The 17,117-nt window shown below is 37.0% G+C and overlaps 1 protein-coding gene across 15 annotated transcripts in view; it reads left to right on the forward strand.

The window, feature by feature from the left end:
* MAGI2 (membrane associated guanylate kinase, WW and PDZ domain containing 2) overlaps positions 1-17,117 on the forward strand; it is a 1,433,352-nt gene that overhangs the window by 91,703 nt on the left and 1,324,532 nt on the right. The window lies entirely within an intron of this gene.

Here is a 17,117-nt window from a genome sequence, read left to right on the forward strand (position 1 = left end):
TCCTGCCTCAGCCTCCTGAGTAGCTGGGATTACAGGCATGCGCCACCATGCCCTGCTAATTTTTTGTATTTTTAGTAGAGACGGGGTTTCACCATGTTGACCAGGATGGTCTCGATCTCTTGACCTCGTGATCCACCCGCCTCGGCCTCCCAAAGTGCTGGGATTACAAGGGTTTCCTTTTCTTCACATCCTCACCAACACTTAGCTTTTTTCTTTTTAATAATAGACATTCTATCAGGTGTGAAGTGATATCTCATTATGGTTTTAATTTGCATTTGTCCGAGGATTAGAGATGTTGAATATTTTTTTTATACCTGTTGGCAATTTGTATGTCTTCTTTTGAATGTCTATTCAGGTGATATGTCTATTTTGTTAATTTTTAATTTTTATGGATTTATATTTGTACATATTTGTCAGGTACATATGATATTTGGAATTGTTTGAGTTCCTCATATATTTTGAATATTTACCCCTTATCAGATGTATGGTTTGCAAATATTCCTCCAAGTCCATAGGCTCTCTCCTCACTCTGTTGATTCTTTTCTGAGCTGTGCAGAAGCTTTTTAGTTTGATGTAATTCTGTTTGTCTGTTTTCAGTTTTGTATCAGTACTTTTGGAGTCATGTTCAGAATATCATTACTAGCCTTATGTCAAAAAAAACTTCTCCTGTTTCCTTCTAGTAGTTTTAGAGTTTCAGGTCTTAAATTTAAGTCTTTAATGCATTTTGAGTTGATCTTTAATCAGGTGTCCCGCATTATTAATTTTGAAAATTATTTTGGCTATTTGGGGGTTGTGTCTTTGCATATAAACTTTAGAATAGATTTTTTTCATATCCATAAAAACCTTGGTGTGATTTCAATAGGAATTTTGGGAGAATGAATATCTTTAATATGTTGAGTCTTCCAATATGTGAACAGAGTATGTCTCTCTCTTTAAATCAAAGAATGATTTAAGTACAGAGACACCCTGTTCATGTATTGGAAGATCAGCATTTTGATCAGCATGTACTTATTCAATCAGTATTGTGAAGCTTTCAGCATACATTTTTAAAGTGGATACCTAAGACTCTCATTTTATTTGAAGTGATTGAAAATTGTAGTTTTAAATTTTAGTTTCAGTAAGTATATTGTTAATATATGAAAATGTGATTGATTCTTATATTTCAATTTTATACCCTTGAACCTTGCTGAACTAATGTACCCATTCTTGGAGTTTTTATGTATATTCATTGGATGTTCTATGTAGATAATATGTCACCTGTAACTAGAGACAGTTTTATTTCTTCCTGTCCAATCTCTATGTGTTTTATTTCTTTTGCTTGCCTTATGATCACAGCTAGAACTTCCAGCACTATAATGAATAAGAGTAATGAGAACAGATACCTTTGACTTGTCTCCATTATCAGGGAGAAAACATTCACTCTTCCATTACTAAGTCTGTATGCTAGTTTTAGGTTTACATATCTGTGTTGAAGCAAGTCAAGATATTTCCCCTCTATTCCTAATTCCCCTGTATTCCTAATTGATTGAGAGTTTTTATCCAATGACCATTGGATTTCATGGAAGGCTTTATCTGCATTCATTGATATGATCATATTTTCTTTTTTTAGCTTATTGATATGATAGATTACATTAATTGATTCCTGAATGTTGACTAGCCTTACATATCTGAAATGAATTCCATTTGGTAATAGTATACTATTATACAATTTATGTAAATATATTATAATAGTATATATAACAAATATATTATAATAGTGTAATATATTTACATAAATTGTTGAACTTGTTTTGTTAATATTTTTTTTCTTGATCTGATATTACTGACCTCATAAAATGATTTCTGAAGTACTCTCTTCTGTTTTCTCAAAGGTGTTAATTCTTTAAATATTTAGTAAAATTCTCAAGTGAAACTTTGAGCATGAAGATTTCTTTTTAGAAAGTTCTAAAATTATGAATTCAATTTTTTGATGGTTATAAGGGTTTTCAGATTGTCTGTTTCATTTTGGTTGAGTTTGGTAGTTTGTGGTTTTTGAAGAATTGGTTCATTTCTTCTAAGGTGCTGAATTTATAAATATAACGTTGCTGATAGCACTTCCTAACTACCTGCTTGATGCATGCAGCATCTATAATGATATGGCCTATTTTGAGTGTTGTGAAAAGTATGTCACTTTTATTGACTTTTTAAAAAACAGTGTTTTATTGGTTTTTTCTATTGTTTTCCTATTTTAACTTCATTGATTTCTGCTCTGATCTTTACTATTTCCTTCTTTCTGCTTTCTTTGGATTTAGTTTGCTAATTTTTGTTCCTAGAAATTTTGCTATTGAGTTAGACTTTTCTTCATTTCTGTAAATTGTAAGCATTTGATGCTATAAAATTCTCATCACTGCTTTAGCTGCTTCTTTGTTTTCACTTATATTACTTCCTTTGAAATTTCCTCTTTGATCCATGGATTATTTAGAGATGTATTGTTTATTTTTACATATTTAGAGATTTTTCTTTGTTCTTCTGTTTTTGAATTCTAGTTTGATTACTTTATGTTAAAATAACATATATGATTTTAATTTTTTTAAATTTGGTGTTTGTTTTATAACCCATAGTATGATCTCTCTTGTGAATGTTTTATGGGAATGTGAAGAAAAGCATTTTCTTCTGTTGTTGGGCAGATTATTGTTTTTCTCTCTCTCTCCCTCTCTCTCCCACCCCCACAACCCTCATATATGTATACACATGCAAGATTATATACAGTCATGTGCCACATGACAATATCTCAGTCAGCAATTGACCTTTTATACTGTGATAGTCCCATAAGATTACAATGGATCTGAATAATTCCTTTTGCCTTAATGATATTGTAGCTGTCATGATGTCATAGCCTAGTACATGAGTCACATGTTTGTGGTGATGCTGGTCTAAACAGACTTACCGTACTGATAATCATATTAAAGTCTAGCACACACAATCATGTGCAGTACTTGATAATGGTAATAACCAATTATGCTACTAGTTTATGTGTTTACTATACATATATGCCTTTTATCATTATTTTAGAGTGTACTCTTACTTATTTTCTAAAAAGTTAACTGTAAAACAGCCTCAGTCTTGTCCTTTGGAAGTATTCCAAAGGAAGGCATTGTTCTCATAGGAGATGCCAGTTCTGTGTGTGTTACTGCCCGCGAAGGCCTTCTGGTGGAACAAGATATGGAGATGGAAGACAGTGATATTCATGATTGTGACCCTGTGTAGGCCTAGGCTCATGTGTGTGTTTTGTCTTCATTTTAAACAAAATATGTTTTAAAGGTATAAAGAAATGAAAAATTTTAAAAGTAGAAAAAAGCTTGTAGAATAAGGATATAAGGGAATAAAATATTTTTATACAGCTGTATGTGTTTCAAGCTAAGTATTATTACAAAAGAGTCAAAGAATTTTAAATTTAAACATTTGCAAATTTAAAACTAAGGTTAATTTATTATTGAAGAAAAATATATTTGTATAAGTTTAGTGTACTGTAACATTGTTTATTGTCTACAGTAGTATAGAGTAATGCCCTAGGCCTTCACATTCAACACCACATGCTCAATATGTCACTCGGAGCAATTTCTAGTTCTGCAAGGCTCAAGTAAGTGTCTTCTAAAGGTGTACTGTTTTTTATCTTTTCTACTGTATTTTTACTGTACCTTTTCTATATTTAGATACACACATGCTTACCACCATGTTACAATGCCTACAGTATTCAGTACATCAACATATTTTACAGTACAACGTATTTTACAGCCTAGGATCAATAGGCTATACCATATAGCATCAACATAAGTGTGTAGTAGGCTGTACCATCTAGGTTTGTGGAAATACACTTTATGATTTTCATACAACAATATCGTCTAATGATACATTTGTCAGAACATATCCCCAAAGTTAAGGAACACATGGCTGCATATAATTCTCCAGATTGTTAATTGTATTGTTTGTATCTTCTCTATCTTTCATATCCTTGCTGATTTTCTGGCTAACAGGTCATCTGGTTGCTGAGATGAGAGGTATTGAAACGGGAAATGTTCACTTGTCCCCCTCGCGGCGTGCAATAGGGGTGTATGGCTTGCTTCTTCAGTGCCCTGCTGCTCAAACCTCTAGGGGAGCATACAGATGGGCAGGCTGTGGGATTCTGACCCCATCGCAGTGTCATGGGGTGAATGTTTACAGGTGAAGCCCCAGTGGGTGTGTGTTACAGGGTGCTCTTTCAGTTTGCTGTCTATAGGCAGCTTGTGTTAACCAGCTCAATTAGACACCCTTCCTTATCACAACGGCAGAGGGATTTCTGTATCCCAGGGTTTCTTGCTTTGGTGTACTGGAAGAATCAGATCATATGTGGGCTTGAAGAATGAGTGCAAGGGAAATAGCTCTTAGCAGATGGGGGAGGCAGAAGTGGAGGTTTTCGACTGGAGTAGGGCCGCTTGGCTGCCTGACTCTTCTACGGCTCCAACCAAACTCCGCATCCTTCTGTGAGCCAGCCTGCCAGTACTTGACAGTATGCTATTCTGTTGCCATGCTCTCCACGACCAGCCACATGTGTCTTCCTCCATGAATGTGTTCCTCATGATGTCCAGCTGCTTGTTTCTCTGCCTTTCTAGGGTCTTGGGTTTTATAGGCCCAGGATGGGAGTGTGGTGGGCCAGGGTAGTCTTGAAAAATGCAACATTTGGTTATGAAGGCAGAAGTGCCTGTCCTTATGTAGGTCCATAGGGGTAGAGTCCTAGCCAGGGACCAAACCATCATTCTCAGTAAACTTACACAAGAACAACCAAACACCGCAATGAGAACACATGGACACAGGGAGGAGAACATCACACACCAGGGCGTCTCTGTGGGTAGAAGCCTAGGGGAGGGATAGCATTAGAAGAAATACCTAATGTAGATGATGGGTTGATGAGTGCAGCAAACCACCATGGCATGAGTATTCCTATGTAACAAACCTGCACGTTCTGTACTTGTACCCCAGAACTTAAAGTATAATTAAAATAAAAAAGGAAGTTTCCACCTATAGTTATAAACTTACCTATTTCTCTTTTCAGCTGTATCAGTTTCTATTCATGTATTTTAAGGCTCTGTTGTTTGATGCATACACATTTAAGATAATTAAGTCTGCCTAGTAGAAAAATACTTTAATTATTATGCAGTGGCCCTCTTTGAGTCTAGTAATTATTTTTTCTCTAAAGTCTACTTCACTGGGTATTAATTAACCACTCCTGCCTTTTAAAATTAAACTTTGCATGTTATATCTTTTTCCATCTTTTTGCTTTCACCTACCTATTGCTCAATTTGAAATTAGTTTCTTGTAAGCAGCATATAGTTGATTTTTGTTTATTTATCCACACTACCAATCCTTATTTTTAATTTTTGTATTTATACTTAACATTTTGTATTTATGCTAATGATATGTTAGCACTTAAATCTACCACCTTATTTCTAGTTTTCCATTTGTTTTTGTTTGCTTCTTCTTTCCTGGTACTTTTTCCACTGTTCCTCTTCTCTTGCCTTCCTATGGCTACTTGAAAATTTTTACGGATATAATCTCAGTTTATTTATAGTGTTTTTGAGTTGATCTCTTTGCATAGTTTTCTAGTGGCTTCTCTGGGTGTTACAATGCACGTATGTGATTCAAAACAGTCTACTGGTGTTTTACTATTTCCAGTGAAGTGTAGAAACTTCTCTTTCCACTTAGGTTCCTTTTCCTACCCCACTTTTAAATTTTGTTATCTTCAGACATATACAGTGTTATAATTTTTGTTTCCTCGATCAAGTATAATTTATACATTCATGAGAAAAATTGATATAGTATATGTACCTATATTATGACTTCTTTTGTTGTTCCTTCTTTCTTTTTGATGTTCTAGTTTTCTTTCTTTTATTATTTTCTTTCTGTTTAAAGAAACAACTTTAGCCAGTCTTTAACCCCTTTGATGTTTGCCCCAGGAATAGTTGTCAGTGGCACTTGGATCTGCAGTATTTACCCCAAGATAACTTTGCCATAAAATACCTTAATTTTATTATTTTTATATTGCTCTAGTATGTTGACTTTGAGAACAAAAGACATCCTCATATTTATAGCATTCTGTTTTTAGTAGTAGTATTTCCACTCACAAAATATAGTAATTCTTGATTGCTGAAAGTGTCAAATCCCAGAAAATGTAGCATAACTTGTGTAATGTTAACATTGCTCTTGAGCAGTTGTTGGCTGAAGATTTATTTGATAAACTGAATTGTTTTTTGAAATGGATAATTCTAATGATTCAGACAATTCTTTTTTTTCCCCATTTATTTTATTGCATTTTAGGTTTTGGGGTACATGTGAAGAACATGCAAGATTGTTGCATAGGTACACATGTGGCAGTGTGATTTGCTGCCTTCCTCCCCATCACCTACATCTGGCTTCTCTCCCCTTGCTGTCTCTCCCCAGCTCCCCACCCCCCACCTTCCCTCCCCTATTTCCCCCCAACTGACCCCAGTGTGTAGTGCTCCCCTCCCTGTGTCCATGTGTTCTCATTGTTCAACACCCACCTATGAGTGAGAACATGTGGTGTTTGACCTTCTGCTCTTCTGTCAGTTTGCTGAGAATGATGGTTTCCAGGTTCATCCATGTCCCTACAAAGGACCCAAACTCATCGTTTTTGATGGCTGCATAATATTCCGTGGTGTATATATGCCACATTTTCCCTATCCAGTCTATCATCGATGGGCATTTGGGTTGGTTCCAGGTCTTTGCTATTGTAAACAGTGCTGCAACGCACATTTGTGTGCATGTGTCCTTAGAGTAGAACGATTTATAATCCTTTGGATATATACCCAGTAATGGGATTGCTGGGTCAAATGGAATTTCTATTTCTAGGTCCTTGAGGAATCGCCACACTGTCTTCCACAATGGTTGAACTAATTTACACTCCCACCAACAGTGTAAAAGTGTTCCTATTTCTCCACATCCTCTCCAGCATCTGTTGTCTCCAGATTTTTTAATGATCGCCATTCTAACTGGCGTGAGATGGTATCTCAATGTTGTTTTGATTTGCATTTCTCTGATGACCAGTGATGATGAGCATTTTTTCATATGTTTGTTGGCCTCATGTATGTCTTCTTTTGTAAAGTATCTGTTCATACCCTCAAGCTACCAATGACCTTCTTCACAGAACTGGAAAAAACCACCTTAAACTTCATATGGAACCAAAAGAGAGCCCGCATAGCCAAGTAAATTCTAAGCAAAAAGAACAAAGTGGGAGGCATCACATTACCGGACTTCAAACTATACTACAAGTCTACAGTAATCAAAACAGCATGGTACTGGTACCAAAACAGAGATACAGACCAATGGAACAGAACAGAGGTTTTGGACACAACGCAACATATCTACAACCATCTGATCTTTGACAAACCAGACAAAAACAAGCAATGGGGAAAGGATTCCCTGTTCAATAAATGGTGTTGGGAAAGCTGGCTAGCCATGTGCAGAAAGCAGAAACTGGACCCCTTCCTGACACCTTACACTAAAATTAACTCCAGATGGATTAAAGACTTAAACATAAGACCTAACACCATAAAAACCCTAGAAGAAAATCTAGGCAAAACCATTCAGGACGTAGGTGTAGTCAAGGACTTCATGACCAAAACACCAAAAGCATTGACAACAAAAGCCAAAATAGACAAATGGGACCTAATCAAACTCCACAGCTTCTGCACAGCAAAAGAAACAGTCATTAGAGTGAATTGGCAACCAACAGAATGGGAAAAAATTTTTGCAGTTTACCCATCTGACAAAGGGCTGATATCCAGAATTTACAAAGAACTAAAACAGATTTACAAGAAAAAAACTAACAAGCCCATTCAAAAGTGGGCAAATGATTCAGACAATTCTGATGTTAGTTCTGTTTGGAAATAATTCCAAGAACAGTTTTTATATTTTATTTTCACTTTGAAAATCAGACAGATTTGCTTCAGCGTCAAAGAGCATGTTTATGTAAAATTAAATGAGTGCTGGCAGTAAGCTGCACTTTTCTAAACAGGAAAAGGGTTATGGGTAGGTCTGCTAGCAACAGATTAATTTAGTTTTTCTTCATCTAAGATTGTTTTTATTTGTCCTTCTTTCCTAAGAAATAGTTTAATTGGTTACAAAATTTGTCATTGGTAATTTTTTGTTTCTCTCTCTGTCTCTCTCTCTCTCTCTCTCTGTGTGTGTGTGTGTGTGTGTGTTTCCCACTTGAACATTTTCTTTTGGTTTTTACTATTGTTTGAAGTGGCTTCTCCTTCCCATAATGTGTTATTTTTCTCTGGCTGATTTAGGGTTTTTCTTTGTCTTTAATTTTCAAATGTTTAGCAAATGTTTGTCAAATGGATTCTTTGAGTTTATACTATTTGGGATTTACCCAATTTCTTGGATCTGAAGGTTTTTTCTTTCATCAAGTTTGGAGAAATTTCACACATTATTTTTTAAACTACTTATTCAGTCTCACTTCCTTTTCTGTCCGAGACTCTGATGGTATGAAAGTTTGATCATTTGCCGTTTCACAAGTTTCCGAGGCTCTATTTTTCTCACAGTTTATCTCCATTTTTCAGTTTTGAATGAATTATCTTATTCACACTTCATATTTTCTAATTCTGTTCTCTTTTATCTCCACTCTATCATTAAGTCCATCCAGAGATTTTTTATACTTCTGTCATTGTATTTTTTTAAATAATTTATTTATTTTACTTTAGGTGCATAGTATATCTGGCATTTCTCCCTATGTTATCCTTCCTCACCCTTTCCTCCCTCCCCACTCTCCATTGTCTCTCCCCTACTCCCCCCCAACTGTCCCTTGTGTGTGATGCTCCTCTCCCTGTGTCCACATGTTCTCGTTGTTCAACACCCACCTATGAGTGAGATCATATGGTGCTTGGCTTTCTGTTTTTGGGTCAGTTTGCTGAGAATGATGGTTTCCAGGTTCATCCAAGTCCCTACAAAGGACACGAACTCATCATTTTTCATGGATGCATAATATTCCATGGTGTATACGTACCACATTTTCTTCGTCCAGTCTATCATTGATGGACATTTGAGTTGGTTCCAGGTCTTTGCTATTGTACACAGGGCTGCAATGAACATACATGAGCATGTGTCTTTATAGTAGAATGATTTATAGTTCTTTGGGTATATACCCAATAGTGGGATTGCTGGGTCAAATAAAATTTCTATTTCTAGATCCTTGAGAAATCGCCACACTGTCTTCCACAATGGTTGAACTAATTTACACTCCCACCAACAGTGTAAGAGTGTTCCTATTTCTCCACATCCTCTCCATCATCTGTTGTCTTTTGATTTTTTTAATGATCGCCATTCTAATTAGCATGAGATGATATCTCAGTGTGGTTTTTATTTGCATTTCTCTAATGACCAGTGATGATGAGCATTTTTTCATATGTTTGTTGGACTCATATATGTCCTCCTTTGAAAAGTGTCTGTTCATATCCTTCACCCACTTTTAAATGGGGTTGTTTGTTTTTTTCTTGTATATCTGTTTTAGTTCTTTGTAGATTCTGGATATTAGCCCTTTGTCAGATGGGTAGATTGCAAAAATTTTTTCCCATTCTGTTGGTTGCAGATTCACTCTAATGATAGTTTCTTTTGCTGTACAGAAGCTCTAGAGTTTAATTAGATCCCGTTTGTCTATGCTGGCTTTTATTGCCATTGCTTTTGGTGTTTTAGTCATGAAGTCCTTGCCTATGCCTATGTCCTGGATGGTTTTGCCTAAGTTTCCTTCTAGTGGTTTTATGGTGCTGGGTTTTATGTTTAAATCTTTCATCCATCTGGAGTTAATTTTAGTGTAAGGTGACAGGTAGGGGTCCAGTTTCTGCTTTCTGCACATTGCTAGCCAGTTTTCCCAACACCATTTATTAAACATGGAGTCCTTTCCACATTGCTTGTTTTTGCTGTGTTGTCAAAGATCAGATGGTTGTAGATATGTGGTGTTTCTTCTGGGGTCTCTGTTCTGTTCCATTGGTCTATGTCTCTGTTTTGGTACCAGTACCATGCTGTTTTGATTACCATAGCATTGTAGTATAGTTCGAAGTCTGGCAGTGTGATGCCTCTGGCTTTGTTCTTTTTGCTTAGGATTGTGTTGGCTATGCAGTGTCTCTTGTGATTCCATACGAAGTTTAAAGTGTTTTTTTCCACTTCTGTGAAGAACGTCATTGGTAGCTTGATGGGGATAGCATTGAATCTATAGATTACTTTGGGCAGTATGGCCATTTTCACAATATTGATTCTTTCTAACCATGAGCATGGACTGTTTCTCCATCTGTTTGTGTCCTCTCTTATTTCGTTGAGCAGTGGTTTGTATTTCTCCTTGAGAGGTCCTTTACATCCTTTGTTAGTTGTATTCCTAGGTATTTTATTTTCTTTGTAGCAGTTGTGAATGAGTGTTCACTCTTGATTTGGCTCTCTATTTGTCTGTTATTGGTATATGGGAATGCTTGTGATTTTTGCACATTGATTTTGTATCCTGAGACTTTGCTGAAGTTGCTTATCAGTTTGAGAAGACTTTGGGCTGAGAAGATGGGGTCTTCTAGATATACAGTCATGTCATCTACAAATAGAGACAGTTTGACTTCTTCCTTTCCTAGTTGAATACCCTTTATTTCTTTTTCCTGCTTGATTGCTCTGGCTAGAACTTCCAGTACTATATTGAATAGGAGTGGTGAGAGAGGGCATCCTTGTCTAGTGCCTGATTTCAAAGGGAATACTTCCAGCTTTTGCCCATTCAGTATGATATTGACTGTAGGTTTGTCATATATAGCTTTTATCATTTAATGGTACATTCCATCAATACCTAGTTTATTGAGAGTTTTTAACATCAAGGACTGTTGAATTTTATCAAAGGCCTTCTCTGCATCAATTGAGATAATCATGTGGTTTTTGTCTTTGGTTCTATTTATGTGATGGATTATGTTTATGGATTTGTGTATGTTGAACCAGCCTTGCATCCCCGGGATGAAGTCTACGTGGTCGTGATGGATAAGCTTTTTGATGTGCTGTTGCAATCTGTTTGCCAGTATTTTATTGAAGATTTTTTGCATCGTTGTTCATCATGGATATTGGCCTGAAGTTTTCTTTTTTAGTATAGTCTTTGCCTGGTTTCGATATCAGGATGATGTTGGTCTCATAAAATGATTTAGGGAGGATTCCCTCTTTTTGTATTGTTTGATACAGTTTCAGAAGGAATTGAACTAGCTCCTCTTTGTACATCTGGTAGAATTTGGCTGTGAACCTGTCTGGACCTGGACTTTTTTTTGGTTGGTAGGGTACTGATTGCTGCCTCTACTTCAGCCTTTGTTATTGGTCTATTCAGGGTTTCAGCTTCCTCCTGGTTTAGTTTTGGTAGAGTACAAGTGTCTAGGAATTTATCCATTTCTTCCTGGTTTACTGGTTTATGTGAGTAGAGCTGTTTGTAGTAATCTCAGATGGTAGTTTATATTTCTGTGGGATCAGTGGTTATATCCCCTTTATTGTTTTTTATTGCATCTATTTGTTTCTTCTCCCTTTTCTTTTTTATTAATCTGGCTAGCAGTCAATTTTGTTGATCTTTTCAAAAAACCAGCTCCTGGATTTATTTTTTTGAAGGGTCTTTTGTATCTCTATCTCCTTCAGTTCTGCTCTGATCTTAGTTATCTCTTGTCTTCTGCTAGCTTTTGAGTTTTTTTGATCTTGCTCGTTTAGGTCTTTCAATTTTAATGATAGGATTTCGATTTTAAATCTTTCCTCTCTTCTCTGCTGGGCATTTATTGCTATAAATTTCCATCTCAATACTGCTTTAAAGGTGTCCCAGAGATTCTGGTAAGTTGTGTCTTCATTCTGGTTGGTTTCAAAGAACATCTTTATTTCTGCCTTCATTTCATTGTTTATCCAGTCAACATTCAGAAGCCAGTTGTTCAGTTTGCAAGTGGTTGTGCGGGTTTGAGTGTGTTTCTTGATCCTGAGTTCTAGTCTGATTGCGCTGTGGTCTGATAGACTGTTATGATTTCTGTTCTTTTGCATTTGCTGAGGAGTGATTTGCTTCCAATGATGTGGTCAATTTTAGAGTAAGTGCAATGTGGTGCTGAGAAAAATGTATATTCTGTGGATTTGGGGTGGAGCATTCTGTATATGTCTATTAGATCTACTTGGTCCAGCTCTGCATTCAAGTCCTGGATATCTTTGTTAATTTTCTGTCTCGTTGATCTGTCTAATATTGACAGTGGAATATTGAAGTCTCCCACTATTATTGTGTGGGAGTCTAAATCTCATTTTAGGTTGTTAAGAACTTGCTTTATGTATCTGGGTGCTCCTGTATTGGGGGCGTATATATTTAGGATAGGTAGCTCCTGTTGGATTGATCCTTTTACCATTACATAATGTCCTTTTTTGTCTCTTTTGATCTTTGTTTGTTTGAAGTCCATTTTATCAGAGACAAGGATTGCAACCCCTGCTTTTTTTGTTGTTCTCCATTTGCTTGGTAAATCTTCTTCCATCCCTTTATTTTGAGTCTATGTGTATCTTTGTATGTGAAATGGGTTTCTTGAATACAGCACACCAATGGGTTCTGACTTTTATCCAGTTTGCAGTCTGTGTCTTTTGATTGAGGTGTTTAGGCCATTTACATTCAATGTTAATATTGTTATGTGTGAATTTGATCCTGCCATTTTGTTACTGGCTGGTTTTCTTTCTTATTAGTTGACTCATTTTCTTCATTGCATTTTTGGTATTTGCCAACTGGTTTGCTTTTGCAGTGACTGGTACTTGTTCCTTTCCATGCCTAGTGTTTCTTTCAGAATGTTTTTTTCAGTGTTTAGTGCTTCCTTCAGGAGCTCTTGTAGGGCAGATCTGGTGGTGACAAAATCTCTCAATAATTGCTTGTTCATAAAGGATTTTATTTCTCCTTTACTTACGAAGCTTAGTTTGGCTGGATATGAGATTTTGGGTTGAAAGTTCTTTTCTTTAAGGATGTTGAATATTGGCCCCCACTCTCTTCTGGCTTATAAAATTTCTGCCAAGAGATCTGCTGTGAGTCTGATTGGCTTCCCTCTGTGGGTGACCTGACCTTTCTCTCTGGCTGTCCTTAGCATTTTTTCATTTATTTCAACCCTGGTGAATCTGATGATTATGTGCCTTGGGGTTGTTCTTCTGGAGGAATATCTTTGTGGAGTTCTCTGTATTTCCTGAATTTGAAATATGGATTGCCTTGCTAGGCTTCGGAAGTTCTCCTGGATAATATCCCGGAGTGTATTTTCCAGCTTGGATTCATTCTCCCCAACATATTCAGGTACACCGATCAAGCATAGATTGGGTTTTTTCACATAATCCCATATTTCCTGGAGGCTTTGTTTATTTCTTTTCATTCTTTTTCTCTTGTATTGCATTCTCTTTTTATTTCATTGAGTTGATCTTCAATCTCTGATATCCTTTCTTCTGCTTGATCAATTTGGCTGTTAAAACTTGTGTTTGCTTCACATAGTTCTCATGCTGTGTGCCTCAACTCCATCAAGTCGTTTATGTTCTTCTCTAAGCTGATTATTCTACTTAGCATTTCGTCTAACCTTTTTTCAGGGTTTTTGGTTTCTTTGTATTGAGTTAGAACGTGTTCCTTTAGCTCTGAAAAGTTTGTTATTATCCACCTTCTGAATCCTGTTTCCATCAATTCTTCACACTCCTTCTCGGTCAAGTTATGATCCTGTGTTGTTGAGGAGTTGTGGTCCCTTGCAGGAGAAGAGGTGTTCTGGTCTTTGACGGTTTCACCTTTTTTGCGCTGTTTTTTTCCCATCTTTGTGGATTTACCTGGCTGTGGTGTCAGAGAGCTGCTTGATGAGGTCGCTTGCTTGCCTGCCTGTGGGGGCGCTACTGGGTTTCTAGGGAGTCCTTCAGGTTAGTAGGGAAGCTTCCTGTACCTTTTTTGTTTATGCTGGGAGATTAGACCCACCTTTTCTGCTGACCTGTAGGCACTGCTGGGTTGTCAAGAATGCAGTCCTTGACAACCTATGTTGCTACATAGGCTTCCTGTGTTTTTTGTTAAAACATGTAGCCCAGTCCCACCCCTCTAGTGGTGGGTTGTGCCCTTCCTCCACTGGACTGGATCAATTAGGTTCATCTCAGACTGTGGCACTGGCTACGGAACCCACTAGAGTCAGAGCTTCAGCCCTCTGGGGTTTGTGAGGGAGGTTAGGGACCTGCCCCGCTGCACCTGGCAGTCTTCCCATTTCAGCTTTCTCTCTCTCTGGTCATGGTCACGGGTAGGGGCCGCCCAGCTCCTCCCACTTATAGCTCCCTCTCTCTCCGGGCATGGGGAGGAGGCGATAGCTCAGTCTGCAGACTCTTATTCAACTATGCACTTATAATTCCCAGTGCTTGACTGGCAAAGATCCCCTGTTCTGTGTATTGCTGAGGCTTTGGGGGAAGCGCTGTATCTGGGCTGGAGTGCCAGAGGTGGAGCCTCTGACTTGCCAGCCAGATGCACTTTCTAGGTGAAGTAGCACCTCACCCCACCTCGGTCTGCCCGGAGTGGGCTTTGCTCACCCTCAGACCAGACCTGTTGAAATGCACCTGGTACCTTGGTTGGAGCTAGGAGATCTCTGGGTTTCTGCATCACTTTTGCTGGGTGTTGTGTGCTGGAGTTGTGTCTAATCCGCCATCTTCGATCCTCCCCGTGTTATTGTATTTTTTTAGTTTAATACTTTCCACTAATTTTTTTGTACAACTTGGTTGCTGATTTTTAAATTTCATTTGTTTCAATAGATTTGTAGTTAATTCTTGAAACATTTTTATGTTGCTGCTTTAAAATCCTCATTAGGTAATTTGAACAACTGATTCACATCAGTATTGACACCAGTTGATTATGTTTTCATTTAATGTGTAAAATTTTATGTTCTTGGTGCATGTGATTTCTGACTGTATTCTTGACATTTTTTCTATTATGTTAGCAAATTCTGATTCGTTTAATTTTAGCTGAAAGTCAGCCCATTTAGGTCTTGGACATGTGTCTTGACCTACTTTTGTGGACTGTGCTTCAAATTTCAGAGTCTTTGTGATATTATTGTGGTCTACTTGGTTTATCTAGTGCCACCAAGTTTTCTGCTCATTCTTGCTATTGGTGTCTGAGGGAGTGTAAAGGTGTTCCCCAGGCTAGGCTTCCAAGTATCACTAGGAAGATGCAGGTGTGGTGGGATCCTTCTGCCAGTACTTCCCCCTAACTCTCAACTTCTACCCTGATATCTCTGGGTGGTTAAGGAGATCCTCAGACCATAGAGAAAAATAAGCTTTCTAGACTGAGTCATTTTCTGTGATTTAGTCTCTATTTTCTCTTCAGTCTATCTGTCCCTAACAAGACTTTTCCTTCCATCTTTAGAACATTTATCTGCAGACTATCACATATATTGCATCTAGTTACCTTGAGAAATATAGCACTTTTGCTCTTTTGCGAAAGAGTGCTATTGGCCTTTAAGTTACCTAGCACAAATTAGGATGCTTTGGAGAAACCAAAGAGCATTCTGAAATGATCATAAAACTGATGTTGAAAGATGAGTTGACTTGGATAAAAATAGAATTCAGAAAAAAATCCATTTATTTGTAATTATATAACATTCAAATATTCCTTATTTAATCAAATGCATATTGGACTTGTTTTTATCTCACCTGTGTGTGTGTGGTGGGGGAATGGTGTTGGTGTTAGGTGGGGAAAAGAATAGAAAGTCACTATAACTACAACAGCAGAGGATATTTTCATAGAGAAATGATTTCTTTTTAATGTAGGAACCTAGTGACTCAGATTAATAATACATTTCTTTTAAATATTAATATATTGATTTCAAACACTAAAACAGAGTCTCAAGGCTGACCTATTGTCCTACAAATCAAGGTCCTGAGCAAAACAGAATGCACTCAGTTTGAAATAGATAAATAAGCATTAAATAAGAGATCCAGTTTAATAATTTTATTTGGATTTTTGATGATTTGCAAGTATTTTCATGCACACAGTCATACCTGGTTATGTTAAATAATTATAGGAGACAATGACTTTTTATAGTTAAAAAAATAAAATTTAAAGAGATTAGATGGCTTATGCAATATTTTTAAGCCAGTAAATGGCAATAGTAGGTATATACACTTAAGTCGTATTTTAGGCTTGTGGGAAGTGATGGGCTCCTGTTTCTTAAAGGTTTGTTTTTAGATCAAAATAGATGACTTATGCCCCTTTTGGACAGAGATAGAAGGTCATGATGTGATTAATGCCATAGATCTTTTCCATCTTCTCTTAGTTTCCGAATTTAACTTCTTTAGGGATTCACTAAAAGGCTGAGAGCTTGCTTGATTTTATTTTTTATATCTCAAGTTACAAATAAAGCAGGACAGACTTAAGAGAGGACAATAAAGTGATGGTACTTACTTTTATTTGCATATTTTTATTTTCTGATGGAACAAATAGTTTCCTTGATAGGCAAACAACTTTCTGAGGGTCAGCATAATTGCAGTCAGCATTTATGCCCTTTCTTAGTTGGAAGCTAACTCTGCTGTGAGCCCTGCATAAGATGCCTGGTTCAGTGAGCAAAACTCACATGGTTCATGTCTCCCAGGATGCATTGTCAACAAGCCTGATGAGATACAGTGTTGGCACTTTGGCTCTTTCTTTAGCTGTTCTTTGACTTTCCAGTCCTTTGGGTTATTCTTTACTAATCCGACAAAATCACAGCTTCTGGCTGTTCTGTGCTGTTTAAACAAGCCTGATTGCCAATTCTGAAGGAACCTACAAAATGAGTGAAGTGACCTTGGGTATCATTTTTAATACCTATTGATCATCTCTAGATTTAAACCTGAAGGTTATAAACAGAGTTGCAGATTTAAATATGGAAAATTTTATCTCCTTTTCTTCTTTTGGGAGGGCTGATAGGCGAAATTGAAATTTGCCAGACTTTCTTCTTAATTTTAGACCTAGGGAATGAGTATTGCTCATTGAAGTAAAGAATAATCTCTTTAATAGAGTAAGACCCCATGACAAAATCCCACAGTGATGTATGTAATATTTAGTCCTATACACATTCATGCTATGGGTTATAACATAGTTTTCCTAAACA

The sequence above is a fragment of the Cebus imitator genome, unplaced genomic scaffold (genome assembly GCF_001604975.1).
Source record: "Cebus imitator isolate Cc_AM_T3 unplaced genomic scaffold, Cebus_imitator-1.0 Scaffold26, whole genome shotgun sequence".
NCBI lineage: Eukaryota > Metazoa > Chordata > Mammalia > Primates > Cebidae > Cebus > Cebus imitator.